This window comes from Podarcis melisellensis (genome assembly GCF_964234715.1).
Source record: "Podarcis melisellensis genome assembly, chromosome: Z".
Classification (NCBI taxonomy): domain Eukaryota; kingdom Metazoa; phylum Chordata; class Lepidosauria; order Squamata; family Lacertidae; genus Podarcis; species Podarcis melisellensis.
This window is the reverse complement of record NC_138547.1, coordinates 37,932,947-37,957,335: the sequence shown is the minus strand read 5'-3', so window position 1 is coordinate 37,957,335 and position 24,389 is coordinate 37,932,947.

The window sequence follows — 24,389 nt, the reverse complement described above, 5'->3', positions numbered from 1 at the left end:
ATTGTTGGACTACACTCTTGTCAGCCCCAGCTTCACCCATCATGGTCAATGGTCAGGGATTATGGGAGATGGAGACCAACTACATTTTGAGGGTGACATGTTGGTTGCTGCTGTCCCAGAAGGACTACATTATAGATCTACTCCTGTATAAATTGTGCAATAAAAAGTGAATAGGTATGTGTGTAATTTTAACCCCAAGGTTCCAGTTACAGATAGGTAGCCGTGTTGGTCTGCCATAGTCAAAACACAAAAAATTCCTTTCGTGTGCATGCACACTTCTTCACCTGAAGAAGTGTGCATGCACACGAAAGCTCATACCAAGAACTAACTTAGTTCGTCTTTAAGGTGCTACTGGAAGGATTTTTTTTTTGTTTTAACCCCAAGGGTTTAGGTAAATTAGTAGAATTCTGTATCCCTTCCTGAGCATTGTGAAGATTCAGGAATAATGCTTACCCTGGGTTTGGTTCCCTTTGGAAATATGTGGTTGGAAATGTCAAACATTTCTATAACATTTGTGGGTGTCTTCTTTTTTTCCTTACACTCTGAAAGCAGCCATATCCTCTTGGCGCCACATCACATCACCAAAAGATGCCGGACCTCAAAGCTTGCTTCCTTTTTTCTCAGTCCATCTCCAAAAAACCCTATCTCATTTTTTCCATTTTCACTCAGATCTACAATAATACATGGATTAGATCATCCTTTGTGGGAGATGAGAGAAAAGGAGTATGCCTTTGTCAAAACACCTCTCACCATTTTTTAACAAAACTACTCTCCAGCTATTTCCTAGTCACTGTGGTCAATTTTCTTGTAGCTTTCCTAACAAAATATATGCCAGGTGCACTTGACAATTAAGGAACTTGAAGCACTCTAGCCACCCCACCAAACTTTAAGCAGTCCATTATACATCAAACTCACAACGATAGTAATATTATTGACCAAAATTCCACAGCTAAACTAGATATGGGGAATTTTTGACCCTCCAGATGTTTTTGGAATACCCATCACCCCTGATCGTTGACCAAGCTGGCTGATGTGAGCTGGGGTCTAACCATATCTGCAGGGCCACATACTACTCATTCCTGTTTCCTAATGTGTAGATGTAGGGATGTTCATCTGTTCAATTATTCTAGATAAGTCCAAGCAAGTGGGAACTTTTTGTGAGACCAGTTTGCCTGGACTGTTACCTTAAGGATGAAAGGGAAACACTATTCTTGGGGACATGAAAAGAAATTCCAGCTGATGTTGTCTGAAGCATATTCAAAGACTGAAGAAGAGAAGTGTGAATCTTAGGCACTGAGCTATAACTCAACCAGAGTCATGAAAGACTATCACTGTCCAGACAGTATCTGCCTGAACATGAGCACTTCCTGGTGAAAAGAACCAATGATGAGCCTTGGTGGGTGGAGCCACTCCAGGAAGTGGTAGCTGGCTTGAGATGACCAAAAGCTATATCTTCTTGTAAATTGGTACATGGCATAAGTTGGGAGTAAGTCTCACAGCTAGGGTTGCTGGTTTACTGAAGAGATGGTCTTTCTGAAGTCGCTCTCAAGTGGACAAAGAGAAAGCTATAGCTTATTGGATTTTGCTATAAATAATAGGAATGCTTTGCATTTTATTAATAATAATGGTTTGGGTCATAGGTTCTCTTCTTCAAGGCTTCCTCTGATAGAAGGAACCTTTGGATCCAATCTAAACATATATGTTTCCTGGTACATTCCCTGCCCAATCCCTTCCCACTGAAGGCCAATGTACATGTTCATGCAGGGGGTTCAATTCAGATTGTGACACTATAATGGGAAGGTAAGAGTTTTAAACACTTGTTGGACAATGCAATATTCCCAATCCAGATCTGCTGGATCTCTCAGCGGCCTTTGATACCATCGACCATAACATCCTTCTGTACCATTTAGAGGGGCTGGGATCTGGGGGCACTGTTATACAGTTGTTCCACTCCTTCCTCCTGGGCCATGTCCAGAAAGTGTGTGGGGGATGAGTGTTCAGACCCCTGGACTCTCACTTGTGGGGTGCTTCAGGGTGCTGTCCTCTCCCCCATGCTTTTTAACATCTACATGAAGCTGCTGGGAGAGATAATCAGGGGGTTTGGGCTGGCTGTTCTGTGGGGTTATGCTAACAAGCCATAACCTGTGGGGTAATGAGGCAGTCCGGTGCGGTTCCACTGTGACTCAGCTTGCCGGACTTGTAGCAAAGTAAAAACACAGCATGTGCTCTGTGTGCAGGCATGTAGAAAAAGCATGCGGATGATACCCAGCTCTACCTTTCTTTCAAATCGGAACCAGCGAAGGTGGTGACTGTCCTGTGTGAGTGCCTGGAGGCAGTTGGAGGATGGATGGCGGCTAACGGATTGAGGTTAAATCCTGACAAGATAGAAGTACTGTTTTGATGGGACAGGAGGCAGGTGGGTGTGGGGGACTCCCTGGTCCTGAATGGGGCAACTGTGCCCATGAAGGAGCAGGTGCGCAGCCTGGGAGTCATTTTGGACTCACAGGCGTCCATGGAGGCGCAGGTCAATTCTGTGTCCAGGGCAGCTGTCTACCAGCTCCATTTGATACGCAGGCTGAGACCCTACCTGCCCACGGACTGTCTCGCCAGAGTGGTGCATCTCTAGTTATCTTGGACTATTGCAACACGCTCTACGTGGGGCTACCTTTGAAATTGACCCGGAAACTCCAACTAATCCAGAATGTGTCAGCTAAACTGGTGACTGGGAGCGGCCGCTGAGACCATATAACACCCATCTTGAAAGAGCTACATTGGCTCCCAGGACATTTCCGAGCACAATTCAAAGTGTTGGGGCTGACCTTTAAAGCCCTAAACAGCTTTGGCCCAGTATACCTGAAGGAGCGTCTCCACCCCAGTCATTCAGCCTGGACACTGAGGTCCAGCACCGAGGGCCTTCTGGCGGTTCTCTCACTGCAAGAAGTGAAGTTGCTGGCAACCAGGCAGAGGGCCTTCTCGGTAGTGGTGTCCACCCTGTGGAATGCCTTCCCATCAGATGTCAAAAAAATAAACAACTATCTGCCGTTTAGAAGACACCTGTTTAGGGAAGTTTTTAATGGTTGACGTTTTAAGGTATTTTAAATATTTTGTTGGAAGCTGCCCAGAGTGGGTGTGGTATAAATAAATATCATCATCATCATCATCTGTCCTGGCTCATGCCTGCAATTTTCATTGCAAAAATGGTCCTATTCATTTTAAGTGGACTTCCTACCTGCAGTGCAGGTTACAGGTGGTGATGGCAGTGAGCTGGTGGTAGTGAGCTAGACTTCTGGTGGTGGGAGGAGAGGAAGAAGAAGGGCTAGAGGTTCTCTATACACCTCCACAGTAGGATCCAGATCTGAACTGGTGGGTCAGCAATTTGATTGGAAAACAGAAAATCCTTGCATGCAAGGGCAAAATCATGTAGTTAAAATCATGTGCAGTTCAATTCCTAATTTATGTTGTGCACACTCTTTTTTCTCTCCTCTCAGCAAAAACTGTACAGCATCTAGCATCATCATCATCATCATCATCTATGGAGAAAGCTCAGTGACAGAGTTTGGACTTCCCTGTGCTTGGAAGGTCCTAGGTTCAATCCCCGAAATCTCTAGGTAGGGAGATTTTCAGACTCCTGTCTGAAAATCCGAACAGCCACTGCCAATCAATGTACACAATAATGAGCTATATGAACCAACAGCCTGTCGAACAATGACAATCTTTCTTTGTATAATGGAAGAATGACCTGAGAAAGCTTTTGTTTCTTTTCCTTCTTCTTTTAAATGATGATTTATTCAAGAAGTAAATATTCAGTGGCATTTACAAATGACATGCTTGACTTGAATTCATAATATTGGCTTCCCAGCTTGACTTAAGATATTTGGACCTTATATAAACTTTAATTCAATGATCAATAGTTTCATTTCCGGTCACAAATGTCAACCTGCCTTGGGGGTGTTCCAGTGAAATTCATTCACCCATGAAATGAAAGCACAGGAAGGGGGGGGATCTATTTTTGCCTTCCATATTTTTCCTGCGACTCTTCCAATGGTGCTAATTAGGTTAACAGTTCCATTGTCAGGTCAGCTCATTGCAAAGCCAATGTGCTAATGGCACATGCAATGCTGAAGATGAATTTATTCCTATTAAAACATTCTTACTTTATGTCATTCAGCTATTCAGTCAGTGCTTACAGCGTAAACATCATATGGATTGTTTTACCTGAGTTCTTAGGGCACAGTCCTATGGTCCTGGAATGAGTGTTTCAGGGATCACAGTATATTGTGGACTCCCACTCTACACATGTGCATTGCAATCTTCCTCTCTCCATATGGACTTGGAAAGGTGTCCCAAGGATCATAGGATATTGCAGACTCCCATTCCATACTTGGGCCACACATGGGCCAAATGTGATTCACACGTACACCACAGAGATTTTTCCTGTGACATCAGCAAAAGCAGGTTTCCCAGGTATGCTGAGAAAGCAATAGACCCCTTCAGGCATTTGGCCTAAGCATATGGGCAAAACATGAGCAGGGAGCTACAAGTAAACCCTGCCCAAATGTGCTTGTGCATGCTGCCTTACCCTATCCATTTCTGAACTTCATATCTTTACCATGAGGGTCTGTATGAGCTTAGAAGTCTCCCCACAAGCCGGAATGGGGAGCCTTGCAAGTGTGTTCATCTGATTGTGCTTAGAAGTCCCCTTTCAGATCTCCTCTGAGGTAAAAGTAAAGGTAAAGGACCCCTGGAAGGTTAAGTTCAGTCAAAGGTGATTATGGGGTGGGGTGCTCATCCTACTTCAGACCAAAGGTGCCAGTGTTTGTCCGCAGGAGTGCCCAGTGTCCATCAGCTGGTACACACACATTCTGCCCTCTACATACTGTGGCACACAAGCAGAAAGCCTGAAGAGTGCTAATATGGAAGGGTTTTTCTGCAACAGGGGTAGCCAACCTGGTGTACTCCACATGTTATGGTATGCCAACTCCCATCATTCCTGGCCAATGTCTGTTTCTATGCCCCTCCTTATTTACTTTAAATTTCCAGTTCATACCATCTCAAACCTGCATGCCTTCCAACTGTTGTTGAACTCTAACTCCCATCAACCCCAGTCAGTGTAGTCAAATGTTAGGGATCATGGAAGCTGGAGTACAACATTATTTACAGGGCACCATGTTGGTTACCCTTGCTCACAAACTGTCAAATGAGCTTACATAAGTCATGCATGGAGCCGCTCCCTCCTGCTATATTTGTTTGACACATCCAGTTAAAAGTTTTTGAGGGGATGGCCTGCTAAGAAAAAGACACAGCTAACGAAAACAGTTTGCTTCCACAACTTGGGGTGGGGGAGGAGAAAGAAAGATCTGTCTATAGATGGATATATTTGCTACTGTAGACCATCAAGGTTAGGCGATCTGAATTTAAAATCCTTTCCATTCAGGTCTGAAATCTATGAGGCTGGAGGTGTCATAACATACCTGAATTACAAGTCACATCTTGCTGTTCCAAGGCTTTCCAAAAGTAATATGCCTTTTTTGTTTCATTTTGTTAACTTAATGGCATTTTTACGACCGAATGCAGAAAACAGTAGCTCTTCCTCCCTTGAAATTGGTACTGTACCCCCAACAGTGATATCATGTCCTCACAGTATGCTTGCTTCTTTGCTCTTTCCAAACAAAAACAACCTGAAGGCTTTAGGGAAACTCCCTCTTCAATAAGCTGTACAGTCAACCAGGTCTACTTCATTTAAAAGGGAAAGGGAAAATGATCTCATTTAATTATTCTCAGCTCCCTACAGGTGTCTGGTAAAGAGATGGAGTTCATTGAGAGTGCTACGAGTGGAGCTTTTATACTCAAAAAGGACATCTGCAAAACTGCCTTTCCTGAATTTGGAGTTTAAAGTCAGGAAGGCTGTAGCTGGCTGCAATTGGGATACTGTGCTCACCATGTTGGTTGCTCCATTCATAAACACATTAATTAGAGTGGAAACAAAATTCTGTAAGAAAACTGAAATTTTGCACCACTTGTTTTTTAAATTAAAAAAACAAACAAGGTTGGAAACAGAACAATTTAAAATTCAGGATGTTAATTTTGTGGGTGGCATTTTAATTCCAATGCTTTACACTTGTTGGCTGTTTTGATTTTTCTAGGTATCAAATATGAAACTCTGTAAGCTGTTTACTGAAACTGTTGTGAAGAAATGCCATCACTGTGCCTTTACCAAATGGAAAGAGGACGGGCCTCTGTTTCAAGGACTTTGCAGTCTAAAATACCATGCTGTGTCATGATTGAATGCAACCAAATAGGAATGCCATTGAATGCCACTTAATACCATATACCACTGCATGCCAGTCCTTGTATCACCACACTAAATGCTGCTGTACAACTAACTCTAAAAAATGGTCAGTTGTCAAAACAACACAAAAATCGGCAGCAATTACCACTGGCTGTCAAATACTGATTTCTTGGGAAATATTCAGAGAATATCTGGGTTTCTATTTGACATCGATATTTGTGGATGAGATGTTTTGTAGGTAAGGGATTTTTGTTTCCATTATTGCCAGAGCGTACTTCAGCCTTCTCATCCCCAATAGTTTTCTACCTCACGACCCTTGACGCCACATTCACACATTCACACTGGACTCTTCAAGCCTTATACCCTAAACTGTAAGATGTAACTGTACACATTTATCTAACTCTAAAGTAGTTTCCTCACTGTTATGCTCTTCTCTATGAATTTTTCATAGCTACCCTGCTCTGCTGTAAAAATCATACCCTATGCACACAGCAGCTCAAACACACAGGGAGTTCAATATTTCAGAAACATATTGTGCTATTTGGGCACTCAAGGGTAAATTCCAAACAGCTATCCACATTATTCCCTACTGCATTGCTGAACCCATATGCAAGACTTTACATGAACCTGAATGGAATTGTTGTTGGTGTGTTATTATTATTATTATTATCTCTGTATGGAAAGTCTGGTACTATATATGTATATGCCTCTTCCTTTTAACACCTTCCAAGTTCTGCAAATTTGCAAATTTGATGAGGGCAGGCAGTTCTGTGGGCCTTATGGGCAGCTAACAATGGCAGTCAGCAGCAATGAGGGGGTAGGGGAGCACCAATGAGCTTTGCCCACCCTCCAAACTGCCCAAAATAGTGAAGCAAACTTCCCTTCACCACCCATTGTAGGACTAAGGATTTGAGAAGAGTAAGGGAGGCAGGCGAAGAGGGGAACAGAATCTGCTATGGCAAGGCCAGACTCTTCACCATAGGGCCTCCTACCACAATATTCCCCTTGTGGAAAGGTTTATGTTTTGTTTATTTATCACATTATTTTATTTACTACATTTCAATCCTACCTGTGTGGATGCTTGCGAAGGACTCCAGCCTGTCTTTTCAGGTTTTGAGTGCAAAACTTGTGTACAGTGCAGAAGTTTCAAAACCATGTCTGCCTCAATCACTAGCAGAATCCGGAAGTGCCTTCTTCCTATTTTCCCTCCAGCAAAGAAAACTGGGAAGACCCCCTCTCTGTCTTTTTTCCTTACGTGGAAAACTATGCGACGGAAGCTGTTCATTCCCTTCCCTGGTAGCAGTCTTTTGGCTCCGCTCTCTCTCGTCTTCCGTGTCTCCTGAAAACCGCCCCTCCCCAGACTCTGACAAAGTGCAGCTGCTCAACAGAGGAGGAGGCTCTCTGTACGTTCCTGTCTCTCCCTCCTCCCCTGCAAACAGATCCCTGGCACATGGCTTCCCCCTTCCTCATTTTATTTCCAAAGGAACCCTGCAAGGTACGTTGTACTGATCATAGCTGGACCACGGTCATCCTGAGGAAGGATTTAAATCCTGGTCTCCCAGGCTCAAGTCTTACACTCTAACCTCTACTGGCTGATGAATTGTCATGTTTGCATTACTTAGTGTGGTTTTCAAGAGTACATTTTAGTGTTACATGTACATGTCATTGGATGAGCTGGTCTTTTACATAGCAGGATATGAAAAAAGAAATGGAAGAGGAGATGTCAGTTCAACACGTAGCTTAACATGAAGCTCTGTTTCCTTTCTCTGACATAGAAGTTCCCCCCTCCATAACATATTTCTTTTGCTGTACAGCACGCTTGGTGACAAATGCAACCTGTCACTTTTAGGAATGATAGCCATACCCTTAAGCCAATGGCAACCTGACAAGTTGTGGGTCACTGTGGTTTGCTGTGACCATGCAATGAATCCATGGTGTTTGTCAAGTTGTACGTCCAGGAATGTGTATTACTTGTCAAAAAGGGTAATAATAATAATAAAAGACCTTTGGGTCTGATCTAGTTTTCCCAAGCTAAGGGAGCTTCTCATTCACTTCAGAAATGGAGCAGGAGCTGGAACTTTGTGAGAGCACTGAAGCTAACACTGAAGTTCTGTGTTCTGGAGTGTGAACTTTTTCAAAGTATTTTAAAAACAGAACTAACAGTGCAAATTCAAGATCTGTCAGGATGAGTAAGTTTGGACTATGTGGGTCTTGGGCCATCCTGGCTGAGGTGGTGCTATGCCAGGACTACACTGGTGTAGCTCTTTCAACCTGGCTGAGCTGGAGATATGCAGGCACAAGTCCGTTACCCCACCTCAGCCAGGTTCAGCTGGTAGAACTTAAGCTGGCACAATTTATGGGGTGTTCAGGGCATGTGATGTGGTCAGGATGGAACAAAGAGAGACACTTATCCCAAATGTCTTTCTGCTCAGTCATGTGACCTGGCAACCTGGGAAAATGTATGCTGGTCTTAAGTCAAACTCTATTTTAAAGGTTTGTCTTCATTCAAGCTGGGCTCAGCTGGCAATAGCTCCATTCCTGAAGAGAGTTTGGAATAAGGGTAATTTAGCCAGCTTAATTTAAGATGATGTATATTCCACTGGATTCCTATTCTGAAGCTTGCTCTGAAAATAAATGAAAACATACAGCCAATTCATATGTTGCGTGAACCATGCAATCGAAGGGTTGTGCCAAACGTTTGTGGTGAATGTTTAAAGTGTGTGTCTCTGTGTGTGTGGGGGGTAGTTTTACATTATTTCATGACAACTTCAAAGTCTGATATACAAACAATACCAGCATTCAACCAGCAGGTGGTAATGTACACTTAATTTTTATTTTCCCAATGTAAACATGGTGCAGCCATTTTGTTTCTTTTTTAAAAAAAAGAAGTGTGTTCATGTTTCTGTCATCAAATTTCTACCCCAGTGCCTTTCAGCATCATAGAACAATCTTGTCATAATTCTGATTGCTACATCTGTTCACAGTGGCTATAATCCAGGGCAGCAATGCTGCCAAGTTGTATTGGTTTCAATGGCCCTCAAACCGGCTTACCTGTACATTGGACAGCAGCCAGGGTTGATACAACTGGGGATATTGTTAACAATGCATTCAAGGGATTTTCAAAAATGCAACAGTATCAACAGTAAACCTTATATAATCACCAAGAAGGCTGATCAAACAGCTACCCTGAACATTGCCTACTATGTACTCCTGTAGAATAGGGATTTGTCACTATATGAGAATGTGGCAATGCACAAGACATATCTTCGCCTTACACAAACACACAAACTCAAACATAAATGCACCTTTCTCTTACCTGGAACAAATGAGATACTTTTGACTCTTACCAGAAGAGTTCTAGCATTTTATCCAGCCACTCTTGACTTTGGAATATTCCCTTGAATACCTATTATTTCCTTCATTCTCCAGACACACATGACAGCGAATGATGCAAAGTATCCAGGAAATTAAGACCCACTATTCTAAACTATAGGGTTATAAGAATGGCTTTGTTAAATGATTAGTTTAAAGTTGTTTCTTTTAATATATATATATATATAAATCTGCACTTTAATGCCCTTTAAGAACAATTAGAATCAGTATTAACATTAGCCCTGGCAGAAGGAATTTCAGAATTATTTCTCATCCACATTAATGAGGCTTATTATAGAAAACCCTGAGGTATTTTATATCTCACACGGAAGAATATAATTAGACTCAAATTGATGGGCTTGTGCCTGATGCAAAATTAGTAGTTTATGGTGGATGATTCAGAACCCAGAGTATATTGTCCCGAGAAAAGCATCTCCAGAAGGTGTAACTAATCCTGCAAAATAATCTGTAACCAATCTGACTGATGCTTCCCATTTTCTGATACACAAACCATTACGGAAGCAGCCAGGTGCGTTCTTTCTTCTTCTTCTTTTTACAGCTTTTTACTCAACATGACTGAACATGTAATGATGACCTTGAGAAAAAAGTTATCTCAATTAGAGCTCTGAGTGCTAATGGCTTGGTGGGTGGTGGAGCTGTAGCCGTGAGAGGTTAGGAAGAAGATCTGCCACACTGGCACCTCCTCTGTGCATTGGAGGACACAGAAAAGAAGGAAAATAAGGAACATGGAACACGTTCATGAGAGTGTTTCTGATGCTGCTGGGCCAAGGACCTCACAATTGGGAGATAATCCAATTAAAGTGAGAGTAGGGATCTGTGGATAGCTACTACAGCCTCTGAAAACAATGCTGAGGGAGAGAGAGGCCTATGGTGTCCCCCCCCCCCCCAGGCAGAAATGATAGATAGATTGGGAAAGGGAGCCGAGAGTACAGGCAAATTAACATGGCCAGGGAGAACTCCAAGTGAAAGTGAGCAGGAGTCAGACTTGATTCATGTATCTGAGAGCAAGAGGCATGGGAACCTGCAATTGGACCTAATGGAGGACTTAAACAAGGTTTCTAGCTATAATTTTACTCAGGAGGTTATTGGTCCTGCAGGTGTTGGAATCAGCTGAGCTGGAGAACCTTTGGTCCCAAAAATTCAGAAGCAGAGCTTGTGAAGTCTGAGGAGGCGCATGCTTGTTTTATTCCAGCAGGACGCTTCTTTTTTCTTAAATTGCCAGTTAGGCTACAAAGGTCTGGATATATATTTGTTGAATGTTTCTGAATGTTTTACACCTAAGACTACCTTATCGTTGACTCATAAGTATACCTGACTCATTAGATTCAAATTTGATTTTATTCTTCAGCAAGAAATTGCTGAAAGATTTTTCATTTTTTGCTCCCATAGAAAGAGTGTAATCTGAATGTCTTTCTTTCTTTCTTTCTTTCTTTCTTTCTTTCTTTCTTTCTTTCTTTCTTTCTTTCTTTCTTTCTTTCTTTCTTTTCAGACAGGCAATGTTTATCCATGCACTGTTTAGGACAAGAGCTGACAATCTGGCTGCAGATCTGATATACAGAATTCATGACCTGAAGCCAGTACAAAGAATTAAAATGGAAACTTTAGATTCAGATCATGAATTTGGTGTATCAAAACTGATTGCTAAATTGTCAGCGCCTAATGCGGCTCTAGTATTTAATCTTCCCTGAAGCTTAATTGTGAAATTACCTTTTGGACAGTTTTGGATTCTAGTCAGGACCCAACATGTGTGTGAGAGGGGAAAAAATGAAATAGTTTTTAAAGTGAGAAGAAAAATGGAAGGGGGGATGGTTAGACTTGCGTAGAGAATGTCCCCCTGAAAAGAAGTGGGACAACACCTCATATTGAAATCTGCCTTATACAAAAACAGACGCTCAAGCTCAGCAATGTCTACACTGATTGGCAGTGGCTGTCCAAGGTTTTCAGGAAAAGGACATTCCTAGCCCTTTCTGAAGATGTCAGGGATTGCTCCTGAGACCTGTATACAATGCAGATGCTCAACCCCTAACCTACAGCCCTTTTACCTGCTAATAAACATGTAGTTTCACCACAGTCCTCAAGCCTAATATTTACTTCTAATGTTATGACTCGTTGCTGAGCCTGTTCAAGCTGTTTCCATCTAACCTTATTGACATTGATCATAGGAACTCAGGAAGCAGATCTCCAGGGTTTGAGACAGGTGACATTTTCAGCCAGACCTGGAGATGTTGGGAATCTAACCTGGGAAAACACATGCTCAACCAGTGAGTGCACCACCCTTCCCAACCCCACTTTGAGCACAAATTCTAGATTTATTGCCTCCCTATTTAGAACAATGTGTCCTGTTCTTACACATTCTAATCATGACAATAGAAATGCTTCCTTTGATTTCACTGAGTTCTAACCAAGAGGGGAAAGGTGTGGAAACCAAGCAATGTGTAGCTAAGCAACATATATCCTAACTTATTTATTATTGCAGACAGAATCACAAAATGCAAAATGTGCTGGTGAGTGAATCTGTAGTGAGGACCAGGACTGAAAAATTTGTTACTCATCTGTCTTTGAATGTCACCTGATAGGTACTTGATAACCTTTAGGGCAGGGGTGGAAAATGCCTAGAAAAAACGGAGTGTTGGAGCCTCTCTAAGGATAGCATTCAAGATGGTTGGTGCCACTACTGAGAAGACCCTGCTTCTTGTACACATCTGCCACACATAATTTGGCAGGGGCACACAGAGCATGGCCTCCGATACTGAATGGAATGCATGGGAGGACACATATGGCTGGAGGTGATCCTTTAGGTACCAAAATGCCACATTTCTTTGTTCTTATCTGCATTCTTTGATTTAGTTCCGCCTGCACAGAGGTATGGACCAGCATTTAGGAACCTTAAGTTCCCAGCTCACAGTTTTGCCTAGCAACTTGGTTAAATGCCTAAGCTCACCTATGTGGAGGGCTTGCCTGTCTCCCCAGGACCACCCCAGGACATTAGACTACATCACTTAGGTCCTTGAGTATAAATGCCCTATTAGATTTATCACAGGCAACTGATGATCTTGAAGTCAGGTGAATTGGTTACTCCCTCCAAGGTGTTTGCATGTCTCTGTGGGTTTTTTCAGTGACAGAATACATTGATTATATCCCTGTTATGACTTTCCTGCTTTTTAGATCCAAGAATTCTGAAGAGCGCCCAAACTTTTTATCCCCTCCCCAACCCAGGTTGTCAAAAAGGACAGAGGAAATGCTACAAACTTAATAATTATAATTTGGATGTCTGATTGCCATAGATTTTTGCTGTTCTCTTTGGTTGTTATTTTTGTTGTTGCAACATAGACAAATTGTAATTTTACACAGCAAGCCAAACTGGGAGCAACAGCTGAGAATGGGAGGAAAGCCTCAAATTAACCAGGAAGGGTGCCTGACAACACGTAGAGATACTGCGATAGCTGGTGTGACAAGACCTGTCTATCAGCTGCATGTGGAAATGTCATATGGAGATCTTTGCTGGGACTTTGCTTAAAATGGATTCAATCCCCATCCTCCCCCAGCATGCAACTGTCTATCTTTTTTTACACATGGAAAAATTAAAATGACTGTTCTTGGCAAAACACACACATGGGTAGTTACTGCCCAAGCCCTCAGATAAGGAAGGCTTTAAAGGGAGGAGCTAAATACAGAGTTCTTTTAGCTTTGTTTGTCCACTATTGCATTATGGAAGCAAAACTAACATTGACTAGCCAAAAAAAGTGTGTGGGGGGGGGGGAAGGAACTGAACAACACAAAGAGAAACACACTCATCTGTTACAAGACCAGAAATTTTCCAACATGACTTTTCTTTTCCATCCTGCCCTTTACCTATCAGCTCATACACAGATCCATCATGGCGTGGTTGGCTTTCCTTCCACAGTATTGTCTCAGGATTCCTGAAAACTTGGTGAGCTTCCCCATTCATTTGGAGGAAATGGAAGGGGAACTGGCCACAGACATGGAAATACTCAATGGATGCTTTTGGTCCATTGGGGCAAATGGGGCACTGCCCTACCGACCTCAGTAGGCCATAAGTCAGTTCCCATCTGCCTGCCTGCCTTCTCAATTCATTCGAGGGTGGCTTTACCTGCCTCTGGTGCCTCCTAATATTGCCCTTTCCCTGCTTTCCATTCTACCATTACCAATGGGCCACCGGCCACCACAGGAACCGACCGCTTTCCGATCGACCATCATTTTTCATTGTTTTTCCTCGGTGCTCTCCTTATCTCTCTGGGATGTGGCGAGATATTAGCTAAGGCCATCACATGACAGCCAGCCGACAAGGGAAGTCAGATTGTGTCCTTTTCAGGAGATTGAAAAGGATTTACTCAGCTGTACATCAATGACAACAACAAAGGTATTTGCCCACCCCCTGCAAAGTCAGGCTGATAAAATGGTGAAAGCTTGTGAGGGTGTGGTGGGGGGAAGGGGTAGATTTTTGTGGGAAATGATTGTGAAGCAGGGAAGAGCAATTTTGGGTTTCTCATTTTTTCCAGCCTTTAAATTCAGTTCTCCACGTTTCTACATCACTTTTTAAAAAAGTCCTCATGAAAATTCAACAGCTGTTTAGGGTGAATTTCTCTCAAGATACACATTTAGTATGCAATTTCATGTCGCGTACATGTCTGCAAAGACATAATGCATTTTTGTATGTTATTTTCACTAGCACATGTTATTTTTATGCACACTTTACCTGAGTATATGTACAGTGCTTGACTAAAGAATTGCACTGCAAAATAATAAATAATAATAATAAATTTTATTTATATCCCTCCCTCCTCAGCCAAAGCCGGGCTCAGGGCAGCTAACAACAATAAAATAGTACAGGATTCTAAAAACATTTCATTATAAAAATTAATTAAAATCAAATTGTTGGCAACCGTTAAGCTAAAATTCTGTGGAGATTGCCAAAGGAGGGAGTCAGGCTGCGCCCTGACCAAAAGCCTGGTGGAACAGCTCTGTCTTACAGGCCCTGCGGAAAGATGTCAAGTCCCTGTAGGGCCCTAGTTTCTTGTGACAGAGAGTTCCATCAGATTGGAGCCACAGCCAAAAAAGCCCTGGCTCTAGTTGAGGCCAGCCTAACCTCTCTGAGGCCTGGGCCCTTCAGAATGTTTTTATTTGAAGACCGTAAGATCCTCTGTGGGACATACCAGGAGAGGCGGTCCCGTAGGTAAAAGTGGATGGCTATGTTTTTGAGTCATACGTTGTTTCAGAAACTGCAGATTAGGTAGATGGACCATGATGAATTAACTCCACCCCCACCCCACCCCACCCCGTTTTCAGTTTTGTTCCTGAAAATGTTAGAAACCCTGATCATTATTAAATCAGATGTTGATCGTTTTCTCCCATGCTATCCAGACTCATGGAGTACAGTTAAGTCATTGGCTCTACCCCCTGACATACCATTTTGCATCTAGCTTCACTCCTAAGACACTTTATTGCCCCTGGCTCCAGCTGGTGAAGTCAGGGGATCTATTAAGAAACAAATAAATAAATAAGATCTCAGTAGCTGGAAATCTGCCCACAGTTGCAGGAAAGGCACCTAAGTGTGCTGTTTGGACTAAATGCAGGCTATAGAGCAATTGCAGATGTCACAACACTTTCCTCTCTTTGCTACTACATACTAACTTACCCACCCTGCTGGAATTAAATTGTGCAATCAATGAAGTAACATTTGCTATTGTGAGTCTAATCACACAGCCACTTAAGTCTGTGTTCTGCAGACAGAACATACATTCGCTGTATCTGATTTGCAGTTCATGTTTAAGCTTAACAAAGACTGTGGTCTCATTCAGTCACTTTCTCCTTATACCCCCCTCCCCTGTGGTTTTGCTCCTTGACCCTGAAGCATCTCCCCTCTCTCAGTTAATCTGGCTGCCTTCATCTCCTCTTTTAGTCCTTCTTTTTTAGCCTATTGTTTTCTGAACCACCTAAGAATGCCTCTCTGGTTCTCCACATTTCTACTTAGCGATATCTTGTCTCAGCATCCTACCACTTTGTTTTTTTCCAGTTCCTTCAAACAGTAGTTCCCATCAGTCCAAGGCAGCATGACCAGTAGTCAGGGATGATAAGAGCTGTAATCCAACAACACCTGGATGACAGCAAGATGACACAAGTACTCACTGTCCTTGGTACTCATTGCCAGTCCTTGTCCCATCTCCTAATATTGGTATGATTCATCTAATGCAGTTTACGAAGGCTTGTGAAGTATATGATGCCATTTGTGCTGTACTGAAGCACACCAAGGTTATGGGTTGGTTGAAGGATGTTTTTTTCTTTAATGACACTAAAGAGAAGGCCAGTGTGGGGGTGTGGTTAGAGTGATGGACTAGGACCTGCAACACCAGGGTTCAGATTCCCACTCAGCCAAGAAGCTCACTGAATGACTCTCAGCCTAATCTACCTCACAGGGCTCTTGTGAGAATAAAATTAGGAAAATCATGCATGCCACCTTGAAATTATTGTAGGAAATTGGAGATATAAATACAACAATAAATAAATAAATAAATAAATACATAATTAACATAAAATAAAATACAATAGTACATTGGAAGCCACCTTTTATCAGCTGGTCAGATTGTTGCCAATCCAGCCTGACAGCCTTGTCAGATCCCATCACATATGGCCTGTTCATTTTAACATACAATGCTGTGGATTGATTGCAAAGGATGGGAAACTTTTAGGAGTCTGTAAACATTGTGAGACCAGCATGAGCATGAAACCCATAGACTTGGTGGTGAAAATAGCACCACATTCTGACCAGAAGACAGTGCCAACTAGGGAGAAGGATTATAGCTCAGTTGACAACACTGAGCTATAGATCAATAATCTATTGGAGTAAAAGGCATCTTCAGAAGGATCTTCAGGAATGCTGTGGGAACAATTACTAGGATTTTTATTTTTCAGGACACACATGTACACACAAACATTCTGTGCAAGAGCGATCATGAATTTAGTGTTTTTCTCATGCATATAGATTCTTATTTTGATTCCAGTTTCAACCATATAGAAACCACTGCAAGACAGATATGCAAAGGAAAGGGATTAAATTGGGGCTATCAGAAACATGTAAATGCCAGTGATAGGATGTTGCTTTTTTACATGCATGGGCTTGCTAAAATATAACCTCAGAGAGAGGAAGCTAAACAAAAAGTCATTGTATGCATACACCCCAGTCTTGAACTCTCTATGTACTAAGTTTAGCACATGCATCCATGCATGTGTTGTTTTCCCTGTTCGCTTCAGTGGAGAACCCAGCTATGTGCATACATCCCTAGGCACACAGAGAGCTGCCCCTTTCATTATTAAAAAAACACAATACTAGGATTACACTGGGAATTCTGCATTGAAGCAAACACACAAAGATATGCATTGCCATTGAACAAACAGATGTTTCTGCTTTCCGCCTGCTTCTTTAAGTGAGTTGTCTGATTGGCAAGAATGATATATGCCTTGAAATCTTCCAAAGAGTAGAAACAAATTAATCACATTTATGCCTTGCAGTTGTTCTAACAATGATGAATGACAAGATTACTTGAGGAGTGTTGCTGAATCATACAATAAAATGTTTACTATTAACTCTCAGTCTTAGGCACAGATCTGCTGACCTTCAGTATGTTCCTGACAGGCTCAGTTATCAAACTCCCGCATTCTGGCACATAGTGTACAACTCAGATACCACACAACTCTTAATGTGCAATGCTGATAATTGTGGCTGTCAATGATAGTGTCTTTCTTTCTTTCTTTCTTTCTTTCTTTCTTTCTTTCTTTCTTTCTTTCTTTCTTTCTTTCTTTCTTTCTTTCTTTCTTTCTTCCCATTACAGGAAGAAAGAGGGGTGTTGGATATCCTGAAGATCATTAGCCCATTTTTTTCCAATGACAGAAAAACATCAGTTTCTATTAAAAAAACAACAACTTCTGTCTTCATAAAAGGCATGCACATGTTATTCAATGTTGTTTTGCATCTACATATACCTATAAGAGGCAAAGAAGCTGTCTGTCACTTGATCCCTGTGCCACCTTTCTCACTAAGCCATCCTCTGAGCTGCAGTGATGGCACAGAATGTCCAGAGGCATTTTCACCGCTAACTGCAGAAGGTGTGAGCAGCAGAATATTGGCACAGTGTAGTTTCCACTGCCATTGCAGGAATCCTGAGATTGGGGAGGGAGGGCACTGTTTCAGCAGTGCTGCCATTCTAATTTTGCGCCCAAGAAGGACAGAGGTGGTGAAATTTCTGCCTTTTATGGGTGCTCGAAGAGACATCTGCACTGAGAAATGATGCATTGTTGGCATAAAGGGAATGAGTAAGAAAATGAACGTTGAGGGCTAGAAACTGGAAGACTGCAATGTGGGTTATTGGGTTTTTTTTAATGCAATCAGCTGATTTTTACATGAATGCCAGGGCCCCATGAGCCAATGCCTGCAAAAGTGAATGGGCCCTGACATCCCAGGAATGGGTAAACCTGCAGACTTCTAGACATTGTTGGCCTATAACTCTGACCATTGGCTCTGCTGGCTGAGGTGGATGGGAGTAGAACTTCAACATCTGGAGATTCACAGGTTCCTCACCACCTGCCATGGACTGTCACAATCACATGACACATCGTGAATGGTTTATTCACAATATCTCATGTTATGGTTGGATGGCATGTAGGAGGTGAACATTGTCTTAAAACAAACACATTGAAAATTGCTTTGTTTTTACATTTCTGCTTCTGGTTGAGAGAGATAATTTGACCTGCTTTGGTAGTACCACTTTGCATTTCTATAAAACAGAGATGGGGAACCTGTCCACCCTAGGTTGATGGGCTGCAACACCCCACACCCCCAGCCAGCACAACCAATGGTCAGCGATTATGGAATCCGGAATCCAACAACCTCTGAAAAGCCCAAAGGTTCCCCATCCATACTCTACCCTCCTACATGTTTTCAGGCAGAGAAGTCTATTGTGGCTGCAAAGGCAACCATTTAAACTGACCATAATTACAGGAATCATAGGCATGCAGGCACAGGGCAACAGTTTAATCAGTCTACTTTTCGCAAGGCCACTATACCAAAGTATGAATAGGAAGGTTTGCACATAGATGTCTGGATTTTGTGAACCATCTCCGAATTTATATTAATTTCCAAGTTAAAGACAAACTAGGTAAAAATGACTATGCTAAAATTACAGTCTTTTGAGTACAACTGTGGTAAATACTACTTTGGTAAGAATACTGAAATTACTGTATTTATCTTAGAAGTCATCCATTACAGTAATTTACAGTGGTGTAACAATAAACTTTCTTATTACTTAATACCAGAGTGGTAACAACTAAATTTACAGCTGCATATAAAAATCACACAGTTTCAAAGATCATTCTGTAGACAACATTAGAGTAATGTATTATGTAGCTCATGCTTTTCAGTCACTGGAATATTTGCTAAGAAAAAAAGAAACATGTTCCTCTCCTGCATTTTCCCATGATAAAGTCTTTAAGCTTATTTATAAATGACAGGGTGAATAAAATCCAAAGTGCTGTAGATATAGCAGCCATGTACACATTCTTTATTGTAGGGGTGAAGCTGCTGGACTCCAGGTCCCATCAGTCACATCTAGCATGACCAATGGTCAGAGATAATGGACAATGAAGTCCTGCAATATCTGGAAAAGACTCCCAGTCTCTGTTCTGTTGCTTCTGGGTTAAGCAGGTAACATAGGAGGAGTTTGTATGGTTGCTTGAAGTGTTTGTTTTCCATTTGGATGGATTTTTCATACGATCCTCCCACGAAACCATCAGGTTCATGGTCTGCCAATCACACAAGACCTAATGAGTCTCATTTCCCTGAGTGGCTATTGGGGAAAGGCCCATTTCCATGGTGGATTCCAGGTTTGAGATATGTGATCCATGAGATGTTGCATTGTTGCCAACTAAGATTTCCAGTGATTTGGGAGTAAGCCCAATTGAATTTAGTAGGACTTACCATAGTTCTAAGGGACGTGGGTGGCACTGTGGGTTAAATCACAGAGCCTAGGACTTGCTGATCAGAAGGTTGGCGGTTCGAATCCCCGCGACGGGGTGAGCTCCCGTTGCTCGGTCCCTGCTCCTGCCAACCTAGCACTTCGAAAGCACGTCAAAGTGCTAGTAGATAAATAGGAAGGTAAATGGCGTTTACCTCTGGCGGGAGGGTAAATGGGGTTTCCGTGCGCTGCTCTGGTTCGTCAGAAGTGGCTTAGTCATGCTGGCCACATGACCCGGAAGCTGTCTGCGGACAAACACCGGCTCCCTCGGCCCATAGAGCGAGATGAGCGCCGCAACCCCAGAGTCGGTCACGACTGGACCTAATTGTCAGGGGTACCTTTACCTTTACCTTTTACCGTAGTTCTACGTAACCATGGCTAGGTTTTCACAGACTAGACTAATTTAAATCAGTGGACTTACGTAAGTAATTATTAAGTCCATTAATGTTAATGGGACCAGTCTGAGTATGACCTGGTGGTAGTTCCATTTTCATTTAGGGTCTAGGCTAAGTGTGACTTTTTGCATGAGCTTTTAATTAACGACAATGGCTTTTATGTACTTTTATGGTTTATTATGTGCTGCTGCTTTATTATTGTTTCAGTCTGTCCTCTTGCTGCTTACTGGCAATTATTTTTCTCAACTTATTGTAAGCCACCTTGCATCTGTGTTTATATAAATGTAGAGGAAGGGCAGAAACACTCTCCATTCACCTATCACTTTAAGCTAACTAAATAGAAATTCTTGTTGCCTTTACTTGCATTCTCTTCACATTTGCATCAGTTGAACCATCAACATTCATTTACAATGTATTTGGCTTTGGATGATATTTGGTAGTGACTCAAGCCACTCACACATATATATAGATTTCTATTGCTTTAATAGATCTGATACCTGAAACATTATCTAGTTCTCCCTATCAAGTGTAGCAAAAATTCACGCTATGCTGCAGTTTTGGTGAACTTTGATTTTCAGTGCAAATAATTTCTTCCTCTTTTTGTGTGTGGGGGGGGGGAGGGAGGAGGGCATAAGAAAGGATCTGTCAAAAATCCTTATTAGCACTCTTTTCTGCAGTTAGTTCACCCACCATTAGATTCCATAATTTAATGCTGCTTCAGTGAGGTTTTTTCCCCTTCAAAAGAATCCTTAGGCGTTCACTTTATAAACCTGATGACGTCACAGGCACTGTCACGGAGCCAATCAGATTTGGCTCCATGACAACATGGCTGAAATCAAACACAGCTCTACCATTGCTTTCACCAAGGCAGAGAGGGAAGAGAAACTGCATCACTCAAGCAACTGGGTCACTGCTTCTTGTTTTGCCAGGCTCATTGTCAGCTTCATTGCCCACTACGATTGTGTAGCAAGTCTTTCACCTCAATCTAGCTGTATAAAAGCATAGTGTGACCAGTTGGGATGTGCATCATTAAGGACCATTGATCTCTTTTTCTTAGGCTATTAGTGGCTAGGTGGGCAAAACCACAGTAATAGAGCCCTTTTGCAGGTGCTCATCTTTAGTGAGGCGAGGGATGATTTGTCATTTTTAGTCTCGTTGTTGGATGAACACCTTAGAGAATATTTGTTGTGTTTCATGTTTTTTTCTATGCGTTTGGTTTTAAATGGTTTAAATGAATGACAGGCTGTTTATATATTTGGAAGTCACTTTGAGACATTTTTTTTGTAGGAAGCAATGAAGAAATGTCAATATTATTATAAACAATAATTTATTAACCACTTCTTACATGAGACTCAAGGTGATTCACAAACATACCCTAAAAATAGTTTGAGGGATAGCACAACCACTGCCCTACCATCAGATAAGAACTTTTGGCCCTTTAGATGTTGTTGAATTACAATACATGACCATGTTTGCTGGGGTTGATGGGAGTTGTAGTTCACCAGCATCTGAAGGACCAAACTTTCTCCACACCTCTGATATAGTAACTCATATTTGTAGCTTATAGAAGTGCCTCCCAAATCATTACATGTCCTAGATCTCACACCTCAGAGGAAACAGGCCTCTCCAAAACCTGGGTTGACAAAATACAGTACTGAGCCTTCTGAAAGACTTGCATGCCTGCATCTGCCAACACTGCGTCATCTTGTTCACTTCAAAGGTGACAAAAACAGTAAATGTGATAATGGTATTTTACAACTGAAAGATTTATGATAAAGCTAACAGAGCACACCCGGTAAAAAAAATTCCTCAGGAGACTATCTGATGAACACACATTTTATCTGCATTGAATGAAAAATGGAACACATCCTTTAGGAGTGAGCATTGATTTCTGAAACAGCTGTCATTAACGGATTCATTAAGAATGCATGCTTCTTAATTACAGCTGACTCAAATGCATAGCGGCTTTTCTTGATGGCAAAAATCAATCAATCAAAACAAATGAACAATGATCAGACTTGGAAATCAGATAGACAGCTTTCCCTCATTGATGCCTCTTTGGTTCCTTAGATAATCTATAGATGGGACAAAGAGGAACTGATTTAGCAGTGATACCACATACTTGTAACCCTTACAGTTGACACAAGAGAGGTCCCCCCCTTCCTTACAGGGATTTTTCTCCCAATGCAAACAGCAGCTTCAGAAGAGGCATTTTCATCAGAACTCAAGCAGGAGAGAAAGGGGTTAAGCTCCCCCTCCCCATTAACTGCAGTCCTGTTAATTATAACACAATCTGAATGCCGAAGAGCCAGATAGGTATTAATCACTATCATCATCAGTAGAACTCACCATGAGCACCAATCCCACCATACCACTGTCATTTTCTGTCTTAGTCCAGTATTTCAGATCATTGTATAGTGGTACCTCAGGTTAAGAACTTAATTTGTTCTGGAGGTCTGTTCTTAACCTCAAACTGTTCTTAACCTGAGGCACCACTTTAGCTAGTGGGGCCTCCCGCTGCCGCCGTGCCACCGCCGCATGATTTCTGTTCTCCTCCTGAAGCAAAGTTCTTAACCCGAGGTACTATTTCTGGGTTAGCGGAGTCTGTAACCTGAAGCATCTGCAACATGAAGCGTCTGTAACCCGAGGTACCACTGTACTATCTCAGCCCTAGGTCCAGAGCAGCAGGGGTAAATTCTCAAAGCAAATTGCATGTCATGCTTAAGCAGGGAAACACTAGCATTTGTGCATCATTGTATCTTTAGAAGAGAATAGATTATCAAAATCAATTGTCAGCTGGCATATTGCAAAATCTTGCAGCAAGTCAAGATGAATTATAAGAACCAGCTGGGTTCACAGATCCATTTCTTTCAGAAACAAATGAAAAATGTGCTTACAGCTTCAGATTTATTTCTTTTTAAGCAACATATATTGTCAGGGTCTAAAAACCCCACAGTGTACTCCAGGCCTGAACACATTAAAAAACACCTTGAAATGTTAAAAGATAATTCAGGAGATTTAATATCCTATATATGCTCTATATATGCATATGTGCATATATGCACTATATATGCTCTCATGGAACCCAGCAATAAATTTAACAGAGGAGAAAAGGCTCACAAATGGGGGGGGGGGGGAATGAGACCATCATGGACAAAGTAAGCAATGGGATAAATTAGCAACCATACACACAATAAAGAAGACAAAGAACTAAACAGGAACTGTTAGTACAGTGGTACCTCGGTTTACAGACGCTTCAGGTTACAGACGCTTCAGGTTACAGACTCCGCTAACCCAGAAATAGTACCTCGGGTTAAGAACGTTGCTTCAGGATGAAAACAGAAATCGCGCAGCAGCGGCATGGTGGCAGCAGGAGGCCCCATTAGCTAAAGTGGTGCTTCAGGTTAAGAACAGTTTCAGGTTAAGAATGGACCTCCAGAACAAATTAAGTTCTTAACCCGAGGTACCACTGTATTCATATTATAGATATGTGTTGTTCAGTGGCTTCTACTGTATAGCTTTTTTTCTTGGATAACATACTTTGTGATACTTTCCCTTCTATTATCAGGGATCTGTTGAATTTGAAATCAGTGGTGCCACTATGCAAGGACTTTGGGGCAGATGACCAAGACCCTAAGCAGTGGAACTAGCAGGTTGACCTCTGAACAGAGCAGGCCTGACTTGCCACATTTTGAAATCTGTATACATTGCCTAAAGAACATGAGAAGAGTCTGCAGGATCAGGCCAATGATGCCTCTAGTCCAGCATTCTGTTCTCACAGAAGCTGGCCAGATGTGTGCAGGAAACCTTCAAGCAGGACCCAAGCACAAGAGCATCCTGCCCACTCCATGGTTTCCAGCATCGATTATCCAAAAGCATTACTGCCTCTGACTATGGAGCCAGAGCACAGCCATCATGGCTAGTGACCAGGGGTCAGCAAACTTTTTATGCGGAGGGCCACTTCACTGTCCCTCAGAACTTGTGGTGGGCCGGACCACGTGTGCCCATATGCCTTCCCTCCCCCCTCCTTCCTTCGGAGACAGAGTGGCTGAGATACTTCCACTCACCTTCCTGCCGGGAAGGGCCCCTACCCTGGGTTGTCCATGACCGTGCTGCTAATGTGCCACCATCGAGCAGCACAGAAGAGTCCTCCTCCTACCTCCTCACAGGCTTTCTGCTCCCACTTCTTCCCAACCCTTCGCTTCTCCTCCTCCCTTCTTGGAGCTAGACATGAACAAGGCGCCCTGCCCTGCACCTCACCCCAATTGGAGCAGCGAATCTCGTGAA